This window comes from Glycine soja, chromosome 14, assembly GCF_004193775.1.
Source record: "Glycine soja cultivar W05 chromosome 14, ASM419377v2, whole genome shotgun sequence".
Classification (NCBI taxonomy): Eukaryota; Viridiplantae; Streptophyta; class Magnoliopsida; order Fabales; family Fabaceae; genus Glycine; species Glycine soja.
The window spans coordinates 37,666,136-37,679,593 of NC_041015.1; positions in this window are offsets into that span (position 1 = coordinate 37,666,136).

Below are 13,458 nucleotides of genomic sequence, written 5' to 3' on the forward strand. Positions count from 1 at the left end.
GCTTTCAAATGCTATTGTTAAAAAAAACAAAAAAAAAAGAGAAAAACAGAAAAAGAATGAAGTTGAATAAATGAGGTCTTGTTTTGAGGACTTGGACTGGTTTGAGGACTTGGTTGATTTTGTTGATATTGGAGGTTTTGGGTTTACTTTTTATGCTTAATTCTTAATTTTGGTTTTGAGTTTACTACTTTTGCTAAATTTCCACTTATTCCCCATTGCTCCTCTATTCCTTTGGGTTTTAGCTACTTATCCCATACTTTCCTCTACCTTGCCCCTGGCCCCATTACAACCTTTAAAGACCTTTTTATCCTCATGTGCATGTGTTTGTGGTGTTTGGTTGTCAATTTTAGAGTCTTGCCAAGTCTATGTGGTGTTTGTTTTCATGGGTGCTCTGAGAGTAAACAGTAACCTAGACACTTGAGAGATAGAGTGCATATCTTGTGAGGCTTTATCACTTTTCAGTCAATTCTTGAGCTGATTAACTACCTTGCCATGTTTGAGGTGCTTGGATGATTTTCATGACTGTCTTGATTCTTTAACTCTTTACGCATTGGATGTTGCCCATTCCTTTCATTCCTTCATATTCATTGAGAAATATGTAAATGTTTTTGTGTTTGTTTGTCTCTCTTTAATGTCTCTAGATTTGTTCCTTGCTCTGCTTTTTTATTTTGCCCAGGAGTGCAAAAGGCTAAGTGTGGGGAAATTTGATGTGTCATTATTTTCTCCTATTTCTTACCCCTTTATGTCACCATTTTAATTACCGATTAGCCTTAACTGTCAAATTAATTATGTAGTTTTATCATTTGGGCCTACTTGACTAATTCTGTGTTTTAATTTCATTTCAAAAGAATTATAAGCAATTGGGCTTGGATCCGGAATTGGGCTGAACCGGCTTGGACTTAAAGAAAGCAGACAATTTTATTTGTCGTCCAGATTTATTTTATTTCGTTTTTGGGCTGTATTTTTGTAATTGGGCCACCAGACCTTATTGGGCCCAAAAATCAGATTTGTAAGCTTTAGGGCCTAGTGACCTTTAGTGAGCCCAGCTGCTAGGGTTTTAAGGGTGGTCCGGTTACTGTTCACGAAGGGGAGATTGTAGGGTTTCATTTTCAGTTTTTAGGGTTATTGTTCACGCAAAGGGAGCTGTTGTAGGGTTTCATTTTCAGTTTCTCGTGTTACTGATCACGCGCATGGTACTGTTTACGTAGCAATTCCATTTTCATTTCCTGCTTCAAATTCCAGTTTCATTTTCTACTTTTAATTCCAGTTTTGTTTTCATTTTTGTATTCTAATATCAGTTTGTTTTCTGCCTTTGATTTCCTTTTTGTTTCTACTGTTAATGGAAGGCTGAATCTCTAGTGTTGTTTTCTCTTGAGGATTAAGCATAGCTCTCTTTGAGGTTTTGTTATTAATATTAAATTCTGATCAGTTTTTCCCCTTCACCAATTATTTTGTATTTGTTGCTGATATTAATCCATACATGCTTCATGCTTGATTAATTGTCTCTGTGCTTAATTAACAATCATGCTTAATAGACATGTGAGAGGGATTAATTGGTGTATGTGTTGCTTAATCACATAATAACAGCCTTGTGTTAATTTTCGCTTAGTAAATTAATTTCGGGTTAGATTAAGTGGTTGAACTGATTAGGGATAAATTCTCGTAACCTAGGATAAGAGACTTGCTTTTGAATCAAGGGGAAACAACATGTTTTAGTTCTGTTATTTTTTTAAATTCAAGTTTGCTTGCTATTTAAATTACAAAAACAAACAACCCCCCCCCCATTTCGTTACTGTTTTATTATTATATGTTATGAACGTTTGTTTGATCATTCCTCACTGGGAGAAGACCTAGGATCACTTCCTAGATACTTCATTTTAATGTGTATTTGATTCGGATACGACTCCGATCAGTCATCCAGAGACGGCAAGTCCGATGACACGCAGAGACACCCCATGGTTATCCACACCTTTGCCTTCTAGAGACAAGCGAGTCTGATGGCACACAGAGACAAAATTGGTCATCTGCTTCCTTTGTCAAAGACCTCAGTGTCTTTTGACTGAGACTATTTTAGTCTCCTTTTCCATCCAAAGACAAACGAGTCTGACAGCATGCGGGGACAAATCATGGTCTTCCACCTTTCGTTATTTTCAAAATTGTTGTAGTTCCCTTTGCTATCCAGAGACCAGTGAGTCCGATAGCATGCAGAGAAAAACATAGTCATTTGTTTCCCTTGTCAAAAGACTCAACGTCTGTCGATCAAGGCTACTGAAGTTTCCCCTGCTATCCCGAGACAAGCGAGTCTGATAGCATGCGGAGACATCACAGTTATCTATTTTTGTCACTTTCAAGGCACCAAGGATTTTGCTGATGCACTTGCTGCCTTTTGTAGAAGCAAGCTTCATTGCTTCATGATGATGAATCAATATTGATTCAAGGTGTTTTGATGATAACAAAGATGATGACAAAAACCCATGAGAATGATTTCAAGATTGAGTCAAGAACAATTCAAGAATCAAGAGAAAGATTCAACACAAGTTTCAAGTTTCAAGTTTTCAAGAATCAAGAATCAAGAATAATCAAGATCAAGATTAAAGACTCAAGATTCAAGAATCAAGAAAAGGCTCAATCAAGATAAGTACAAAAAAGTTTTTCAAAAACATTGAGTAGCACATGAAGTTTTCACAAAAGCTTTTACCAAAGAGTTTTTACTCTCTGGTAATCGATTACCAGCTTACTATAATCGATTACCAGTGGCAAGTTTTGTTTTCAAAAAGCTTTCAATTGAATTTACAACATTACAATCAATTTCAAAATGGTGTAATCGATTACAATATATTGGTAATCGATTATCAGTGTGTTTGAACGTTGAAATTAAATTCAAATGTTAAGAGTCACATCCTTTCACAAAAATGCTTTGTGTAATCGATTACAATGATTTGGTAATCGATTACCAGTGATAAGTTTTGAACAAAAATTAAAAGATGTAACTCTTCCAATGGTTTTCAAGTTTTTCTAAAGGTCATAACTCTTCTAATGGTTTTCTTGACCAGACATGAAGAGTCTATAAAAGCAAGACCTTCATTTGCATTTTATTTCATTCATTCAATTCATTCTGAACAATCATTACAATCCTTTACAACCCTTGAATCTCTTTGAACTTCTTCTTCTTCTTCCTTTGTAAAAGCTTTCTTAAGTTTTCTGGTTTTCCAAACCTTGAAAAAAAACTTATGCTATTCATCTTTTTCATTCCCTTCTCCTTTTGCCAAAAAGAATTCGCCAAGGACTAACCGCCTGAATTCTTTTTGTGTCTCTTTTCTCCCTTTTCCAAAAGAACGAAGGACTAACCGCCTGAATTCTTTTGTGTCTCCCTTCTCCCTTGTCAAAGAATTCAAAACGACACAGTCAGAGAATTCTTTTGATTCTTCCCTTTCCCATAAACAAAAGATTTCAAAGGACTAACCACCTGAGAATTCTTTTGTTTCCCCCTTCACAAAGTTTCGAAGGACTAACCGCCTAAGAACTTTGTCTTAACACATTGGAGGGTACATCCTTTGTGGTACAAGTAAAGGGTACATCTACTTGGGTTGTTATGACTGAGAACAAGAGAGGGTACATCTCTTGTGGATCAGTTCTAGTGGAGGGTACATCCACTAGGTTGTTCAAAGAGAACAAGGGAGGGTACATCCCTTATGGATCTTTGCTTGTAAAGGTTTTTACAAGTTTAAAAGAAATCTCAAGGACCGCAGGTCGCTTGGGGACTGGATGTAGGCATGGGTTGTTGCCGAACCAGTATAAAACTCTTGTGTTTGTCTTCTTCTTCCCTACACTCTTTAATTTCCGATGTGCACTTTAATAATCACTTTTACTTTTGGTTAAGTTTTTATTTCTATTCTTTATTTTCTTAACAACATAGTAAAAGCCTAAGAAGGGTAGATTCTTAATTAGTAAAGGTTCAATAATAATTAATTCAACCCCCCCCTTCTTAATTATTCTGAGACTACTTGATCCAACACCTTTTATGCTCCTTCTTTTGACAAGTTTTGCCGATTGAGCTATTGGTCGGTCGGGTGGAGTTTAAGCTCAAACGAAATTAGTGTCTTATCTTTACTTCCCTTTTATCTCCAATAAAAGATAAGTAAAGAGGGGCAACTATCACACCTTAATTTCATCCGAGGACAATTGTTTGTCAATATGCGGACCTTTGCTAATCAAACTGAGATGCTTAACACTCATCGCCGTGCAATCCGTAAAGTTTCATGACATTTCGGAAGGAAATCAGCCAAAAAAACACAAAATGGGGGGTGAACTGATCAATTATGGGGGGTGTATCTAGCCCTGGGCCCATCTGGAATATTCTGGAGGGAGGTTGCTTCAGGTGGAAGCTACCTAGCTCGCTTGGGTGAGCTGGGCAGCAACCACCTCCCTCATTTTTTCTATAAAATGGCATTAGGGGTTGAGGGGAAGGGGTTCAGCACCCTTGGTATTCAAAATTCACTTAAAATTAGTGAGGAGAAGAAGAAAGAAGAAAAAAATCAAAGCCTAAGAGCTTCCGTAACACTTCCGAGATGTTTTCGTGATCAATTTCGTGGACGTTCTTTGTCGATCTTCAACCGGTTAGTATTTTATTTTGAAGCTTTGAATGCTTTCATCTTCATTCTTCTACTTTCGGTATTCTTTTCCTTTGTTTTAAGCGAGTTTCGACCAAACGTTTAAGCTGTAATCTCACTTAATTAATGTTTAAATGAATTTCAACTGATTGTTTGTGGTGTAATCTTGTTTAATCGCCTTTAAAATAAAATTCAACCGATCGCTCAGGCTGTAACCTCGATTAATCATCAAAAAGGCAAGTTTCAAACCGGACACTTACTTTGAAAATGAGTTGAAAAATAACCAAGTGAAACTAAGGCTAAAATCAACTCACAAATCAAGTTTTTGCATGCAAAAAGGTCAATTGAAACCGCTTCAAGGTCCAACGCCTTAACGGTCCCTTTTTACTTTTATCGGTTAAAATGAGTCATTTTAAAAGTCTAAAATCAACACTCCGTATAACTTTCTTGCTTTACAAAGAACTAAGTAGATCTGAGTTCCTCATCGCGATTGAGGATACATAGGAGCAAAAGCCCTACTTTTGTCGACCCCAAAAATGGAGAGATCATTAAAGGTCCAACGCCTTAACGTTTCCCTCCTCCCAAAAATGGAGAGATCGTTAAAGGTCCAACGCCTTAACATTTCCCTCCTCCCAAAAAATGGAAAGATCGTTAAAGGTCCAATGCCTTAACGTTTCTCTCCTCCCAAAAATCAAGAGATCGTTAAAGGTCCAACGCCTTAACGTTTCTCTCCTTCCAAAAATCAAGAGATCGTTAAAGGTCCAATGCCTTAATGTTTCCCTCCTCTCAAAAATCGAGAGATCGTTAAGGGTTCAGCGCCTTAACGATTCTCTCTTGTCAAAAATCAAAAGATCGTTTAAAGGTCCAATGCCTTAAACAACTTTTGTTCGGTTGAAATCAATCTTGCGAAAAAAGATAAAAATAATTTAACCAACGTTTAGTTCCTAAAGAATTATGTAGGTCTGATTTCCTTATCACAATTAGGGAATACATAGGAGCAAGGGAAACACCCTTGTCGACCACAAAAAAGTAAAAAACATAAAAAGGAAAAATACATAAAAAAGCATAAAGATAAAAGGGAAAATAAGTAATATTGAATTCATGATTTGCACACTCGATTAGAGGCTGTCGTCCCTTGTGACGAACGCATGGGGTGCTAATACCTTCCTCGTGCGTAAATGACTCTCGAACCCTCATTTCAAAAATACGTAGACCATCGTCTTTTGGTTTTTTCTAACGTTTTCCTCGAATAAACATTGGTGGCGACTCCACGCGTTTTCCTTCAATGGAAGACGCACCCTTGAACCGAGAGGCCTTTTCGCCCCCCCCCCCCTCCGCCGGAGGGCAGGTCGCGACAAGTGTAGTCGATTATTGTTAGCTAACAACTAGTTTATTCAACTAATGCAGTCAATGTCCATCAACTAATGTAGCTTAATCTAAACAAATTTTAGCTTGGCCAAACACTAAAAATAACTGATGATGAAAATAGTTGTTTCTAACACTAACAACTAAAATAACCACTTTCTGACAGTTAGCGACTAATGACTATTTCTTATGGCTAGTGCAGAATTGGATTAAGAGGTAACCTAGAAACAAACCTACTTCAAGGAAGACCATGTTGGAGAGAAGATTTGAATGTGGTCAGTAGTTGTAGGCAACTTTCAAAGGCTAAATGTATGTGGAGCCATGATTTCCTTAAAAATAGGAGAAATAGGAAGTGGAAGTTAACAATTGTTTTTCTACGTGTGGAATGAAGTAGGCAAAGGTCGGAATATGGGAAAATGTCTAGGGACATATTTTAGAACAATTGTCTATGATGGAAACATGCACCCATAACTGCCATACATGGGTAGTTATCGGAAAATGTTAGGCATACCCAAAAAATGACTAATGCTTGAATGCATTATAATAGAAGAAAACACAATGTAAACCAAGTCCACAACCAAATCAATCAAATCTATATTTTCTAGTAATTTATCTTTTATTTATAGCTTTCTTTATCACTTTCCTTTATCGCAATTTCCTAAGCATCACAGCATATCAACTTTAGTTCAATGACTACTAGAAAGCCTTTTCAAGTGGAATAGGAAACCAATTGAGGGACAAAATTTCTTCCTCAAGTCATTCGCATAAAGGGAATCATTTGTTGGTAATTAGCTATTTCCAACACTTGATAGTTAGAATTTTCACACCAACATAAATTGGCATGCCCAATGGGACTCTAGTAATCTCAAACTAAAGTTCCCTTCACCACCCTACGATGAAGATTGATGTGCGTAATTTAGATTATGATTTAGCGTTTCAAATATGGATTTGACTCCAACAACTAGAAGGACTTCTGGAAATTGAGTTTGGACATAGCACGATAACAATGTCTATAATTGTACTTCCCATGGTTGTAACCACTAAGGTCACTGTTAGTCCACCAACTACCACTACTTCTTATCGCATGCATAATTTTATCATTGTTAACAAAAATGCAAGTGACATAGGATACAATCTTGTAGTTACATACTCAATAATTGTCCCTTCTTCTATTCCTCCACCTTTACAATACTTTATAGGTGATCAGGAACTAGATCTTGTAGTTGTCCTTTCATATATGAGTTAATAGACAAAGATGATAACACACAATATCATGTCTCATATAAAAATGAGATGCAAAGGACATATGTATGATTATGAGTAGTGTAGACTTCTTCATTTTCCTTCTTTTGTTCAACAATGTATCATTTGACGATACTTGAGTCATGTGTAGCTTTCGATATCTACCTCTTGACTAAATATATCTTCTAAACCATGCTTTTGAGCATACACAACTTCTGATATTTGTACTTTGATAAGGAAAACATGATTGCCCTTCTTACTTTTGGTGCTCTCCTGCTACTACTCTTGCTTTTGAAATAGAAGAATCTATTTCCAGAAGGTTGGCATTCTGCAGGTTGATGCTTCACATCTTCATGCTTTTGAACAAGTCATATCTTACAAAACACATCTCAAAGCTAACCATTAGTAGCTAAGTTCGTATAACTTAGAATTTGCTTCTTGAAAGTTTGTTGAGATTAAAACTTGACCTTCAAAAGGATTTTGCTCCAATAGACCTGACGTTTACTAAATAAATTATTTATAATAATAATGCAATATAACCTATTAAGGTTTAACTAGTAGTAAAAGGATTGAATAGTTTGCACAAGGTTATAAATTTGGATATTGTCATCGCCGTTGTCCAATCACTTGTTGGAATTATAGTAAAAATTATAAAATCAATATGTATAACTTGATTATTTTAGTTATATATAATACTCCCTCTGATACTTTATATAAGAAATGAATAACAAAGTCATCAAGACCAATAAAAGTAGGTAGGTTAGTTAATTTAATTAATATCATAAATTTAAATCTTATTCCAAAAATACCATAGGAAGTAGTCATAATATTTAATGACACTAGACAAAATTCAAGGTATAATGTTTTTTCACCAATGAATATACTTGTATTGTTAATAGGTTATTAAATACATCAACTTGCATGGAGAATTAATGAAAATCTTCCACAATAAATGAAAGGTAGAAAAGAAATTTAGCAAGTAATAATAATACATCTAAAGTGGGTCTATGTTTCCTATAATTAGGACCAAAACAATAATTCATTTGTTTTTTTATAAAAAGGATCAGAGGAAGTAATTATTATTATTTTAAAATAATTTGATTTCCATATACCAAAATATCAATTATAAAATTTGAGATTCTCATCCTTATATATATATATATATATATATATATATATATATATATATATATATATATATATATATATATATATATATATATATATATATATATATATCAGGAGAGATCAAATTACATTGGTTTAACTTTGACAACTATTATAACATTTTATAACTTTATTGAAAGTTTCTTTCACATAAGTCACATTTGCAAAGTTTCATATTAGTCCAAAATCATTTGCTACCTCGTTCATATAGACTAAAATCGACGTAACATAAATATTTCAAAATATACTAAAATATGGATCATTAGATTACCTTCTTGTTGTTGTTCAATTTTGACAAAATTTGGTACAAACAACCTTTGGAACTCATTTTCTCATATTACCACCGTTGGGATTTGGGAAATAATGTTTGTAGAGAGAAAAATGTTCATTGCATGGAGACAATGAAATTGTGGCTTCACTCCCTTCTTCTTCTCTCTGACGCTTGTAAACCTTAGTAGAGCAACCAGAGAAAAAGGTTGAGGAATCTTAGGGAACTGCTAGAGATCCTTAGAGCATCAATTGGGATGGGTCTTGGGGTGTTTCTGCAATTTTGATTCTACCATTGCAATTATAACCGTGAATTATATATGTTTAACCGATCAATTGATGTCCCAATGCGAAATTGTTGTGAAATTGATATGTTCTTGTGTTGAGTGAGAATCCTAGAAATTGGATTTTTTCTAATTAATGTGAATTGATGAAACTGAATAATTAGTATGATGTCTTTACTAGTTAATTTGTGTTATGAGTTTATATTTGAATCTAGCATACTGTGATAAAGAATAAATGGTCAAAAGAAAAAAATACCTTTGTGTTTGTTTTGCATATTGAAGTAGATTGAAAAAGGTATATTGTAATGTTATATTAAAATAAACTTTAAAATCAAATCAAAATCATACGTGATTTTTATGTCCTATACCACTGCACTTTTGATATTTGACACCACACACATCAATTGCACTTTATTAAAGAATGTGAATTGTACTCTAAATAATCTTCTCTTTAGTTGATCATTTTATACAAATTATTTTCTTTGTCATGTATCTTCATGCGATGATGATTTGCATGTTATATATACATTGTAATAATAAAAGTAATCAAATAATAAATTAAAGAAAGTTGTAAAGTTAATGCTTAGTAGTAATTTCTTTTGATACAATTTTAATTTAATTGTTGTAGAAACTTTTTTTAATTGAAAATAATATAGTTTGATTTAATATATATATATATATATATATGTTTAATGCCATGCAAATATTACTATTGTGTGATGTGTATATGATTCATGAAGCATGATAAATTGTTATGTTGGGATTATGAAATTGTGATTGAGATTGTGTGTAAGTGACAAATTGAGTATGTATTGAATTATAAGATACATATATATTGAGATATTATATGCATTGAGTTGTGAGCTATGAATTGTACAATCACACAATTGTAAGACCCTTTAAGGGCGACAAGTTAATGCACGACGGGTATTAGGATGGGATCCATTGTGGGAACCCGATGAATTGAATTACTTTGAGGTGCGATGGGTTAAAATGATTTTGAAAATAATTAAGTAGTTATGTGTATTGCATAGTTCATAGGTAAAAGCCTGTGTTTGTGTCATGTATATATTAATATTGTGTGACGTGTATATGATTCATGAGGTGTGATAACATGTTACTTTGGGATTATAACATTGTCATTGAGATTGAGTGTATGTGATAAGTTGAGTATGTGTTAAATTGTGAGATCATATGTGTATTGAGATGTTATGTGCATTGAGTTGTGAGCTATGAACCGTACAATCACACGACTATAAGACCTTTTAAGAGCAACGAGTTAATGCACAACGAGTATTATGATGGGATCCACTATGAGAACCCAATGATTTGAATCACTTTGAGGCGCGACGAGTTAAAATTATTTTGAGAACAATTGAAGAGTCGTGTATTTTGTATAGTTCATAGATAGAGTCTGCATGCTAAAATATTTTATGGGTTGGACCTAAATTAGGAGAGAAAGACCTTGATGGACTCTTTGGAGTCTAGGCCTTGGGGTAAATACACCCAGTTTTAGTGCTCCTTTAAGCTCGTGTCGTTCCCACATTGTTGGAGCATTCTCGCAAAATAACATGACCCTAACTGGTCTCCCTATGATTTTACCTAGTGAGAGTGACCCGACTTATCTATGTGTGGTATGTCTTGTCATGTATTTCTAGGCGTCCAATGAGGTTTTTCACCGACATGGTACCACATTTTGTATAGGATTGAGTCTTAGTGTATCTGTTGCATAACACCTACATAATGATCATTGTGACTTGTTACATGATGATGGGTGTCATACCCTAATTTCATCCGGGGACCATTGTTTGTCGGCATGCAGCCTTCGTTTGACCACTTCAAAATGTTTAACACCCATCGTTGTGGAATCCATAAATTTTCGGGATTTTTCGGAGAGAAATTGGCCAAAAACACGAAAATGGGAGTGTATTTAGCAAAGTGGGGGTGTAAATAGACTGTTACACCCTAATTTCATCCGGCGATTGATCTAAGCTCCATTGGAGCTTGTAAGCCTAGGATCTTCTTCATCAATGGATTCCTTTGCTTCTTGGAAGAATGGCAGCGGAATGGAGAAGGAAGAGAGAGAGGAGACGCCACTTCAAGGAGAAGATGAGTCTATAAGAAGCTCACCACCATAGGAGGCCATGGATAAGAGTTTGGAGGAAGAAGGAGATGAATGAAGGGAGAGGAAGAGAAGAGCACGAAATTTTGTGCTCTAAAAGAGCTCTGAAATCTAAAGTTTAATTTTCAAATGATCAAAGTTGCAAAAATGCCCACAAATAGCCTCTATTTATAGCCTAAGTGTCACACAAAATTGGAGGGAATTTGAATTTCTATTCAAATTTCACTTGAATTTGAAATTGAATTTGTGGAGCCAAATTTTGGAGCCAAAATTTCACTAATTATGATTAGTGAATTTCAGATATGGTTCAGCCCACTAATCCAAGATCAAGTCCAAGATTATTCACTAAGTGTGCTTAGGTGTCATGAGGCATGTAAAGCATAAAGGACATGCACAAAGTGTAACTATATGATGTGATAATAGGGTGTAGCAAGCAAATGCTCACCTCTCCCTCTAAAATTTAATTGGATTGAGCTTCTCCCAATTCAATTAAATTTATTTCTCAACACACACATCAAATATTCACTTAATTCACATGAAATTACAAAACTACCCCTAATACAAAAACTAATCTAGCTGCCCTAAAATACAAGGGCTGGAAAATCCTATATTTCTAGGGTACCCTTCCTACATTATGGAGCTCTAAATACAAGGCCCAAAATTAATGAAATCTTAATCTAATATGTACAAAGATAAGTGGGCTCATACTTAGCCTATGAGCCCGAAATCTACCCTAAGGCTCATGAGAACCCTAGGGCATTCTCTTGCATCTTTGACCCAATCTTCTTGGAGTATTCTATCCAATGCCCTTGGGGGGTAGGATTGCATTAGGGACCATTGTTGATCGCTTTGGAAGGCTTAACACCCATCACCGTGGAATCCATAAAGTTTCGTGAGGTTTCGGAAGGAAAACAGTAAAAAACACACAAAAACAGGGGTGAACTTATCAAGATATGGGTGTAAATAGCAATTTTTGCCTGGGTTGCTTAAGGAGAAAGCAACCTAGCTCGGCTGGGCGAGCTGGGCGGCAAGCTCCTCCCTCGTTTTGTTGAAAAATGGCTTTCGGGGCTTCCGTAATGCTTCCGTAAAATTCCTGTAACCCTAAATAAGCATATTTCACTTAAGATGAGTGAGAAGGAAGAGAAAAAAAGAATAAAATCAAGTCCGATATGCTTCCGTAACTTTTTCATAAATTACGAAAAAGGGGGTGAACTTAGTAAAATGGTGGGTGCATCAGGAAACCTCCTGAGGAAGCCACCTGCTCGCCTGTGCGAGCTGGGCGGCAACCTCCTCCCCATTTTTTCTATAAATAGGTCGAGGGGGAGTTGTTCCAAAGGGTCCCTGACCCCTATGTTTTGCATTTCAGTTGTTTTTGGTGAAAAAACGTGTTTCCGTGAAGAAAATCCAAGCCAAGGTGCTTCCGTAACACTTCCGAGACGTTTTCATGAGCAATTTCGTGAAGATTTTCCGCTGTTCTTTGTCGTTCTTCGTGTGTTCTTCGTTCTTCAACCGGTAAGTTTTTGAATCCGAGACTTTCAATTTATTTCTTGTTTTGTTGGCTTTCAACCGATCATTTGTGTTGTAATGTCGTTTAATCACAGTTAAAGCAAAATCTAACTGATTGTCCACGCTGTAACCTCGGTTAAATCAAAAAAGGGAAAATAATAATAAAATAATCAAAATATCTTAAAAAAATAATCAAAATATCTTTGAATAAAATAATCAAAAAAATCAATCAGACGTTTTTCTTTGAAAGTTTGCTTGGACGAGTTGACCAATAACCAAAGTGAAAATAAGGCTAAAATCAACCCACAAATCAAGCTTTATTCGCAAAAGCCACTTAAAACCGTTTTAAGGTCCAACGCCTTAAACGATCCTCTTTGCTTTTATCGGTTAACATGAACTGTTCAAAAGCATAAAATAAACACATAACTTTACCGCTTTTCGCAAGAACTACGTAGGTCTGAGTTTCTCACCACAAATCGAGGATACGTAGGAGCAAAAGCCCCGCTTTTGTCGACCACCCCAAGAGATTGTTAATGGTCCAATGTCTTAACGTTTCTCTCCTTTCAAAAACAAGAGATTGTTAATGGTCCAATGCCTTAATGTTTCTCCCTTTTTGAAAAATCAAAAGATCATTTAAAGGTCCAATGCCTTAAACGACTTTTGTTCGGTCAAAATATATCTTGCGAAAAAAGTTAAAAACAACTTAACCAACGTTTAGTTCTCAAAGAACTACGTAGGTTTGATTTCCTCATCGCAGTTGAGGAATACGCAGGAGCGAGGGAAACACCCTTGTCGACCACAAAAAGATAAAAAATAAAAAAAGGCCCACAAAAAGATAAAAAATACAAAAGACCCATAAAAAGAAAAAAAACATAAAAAAAGGGAAAAATACATA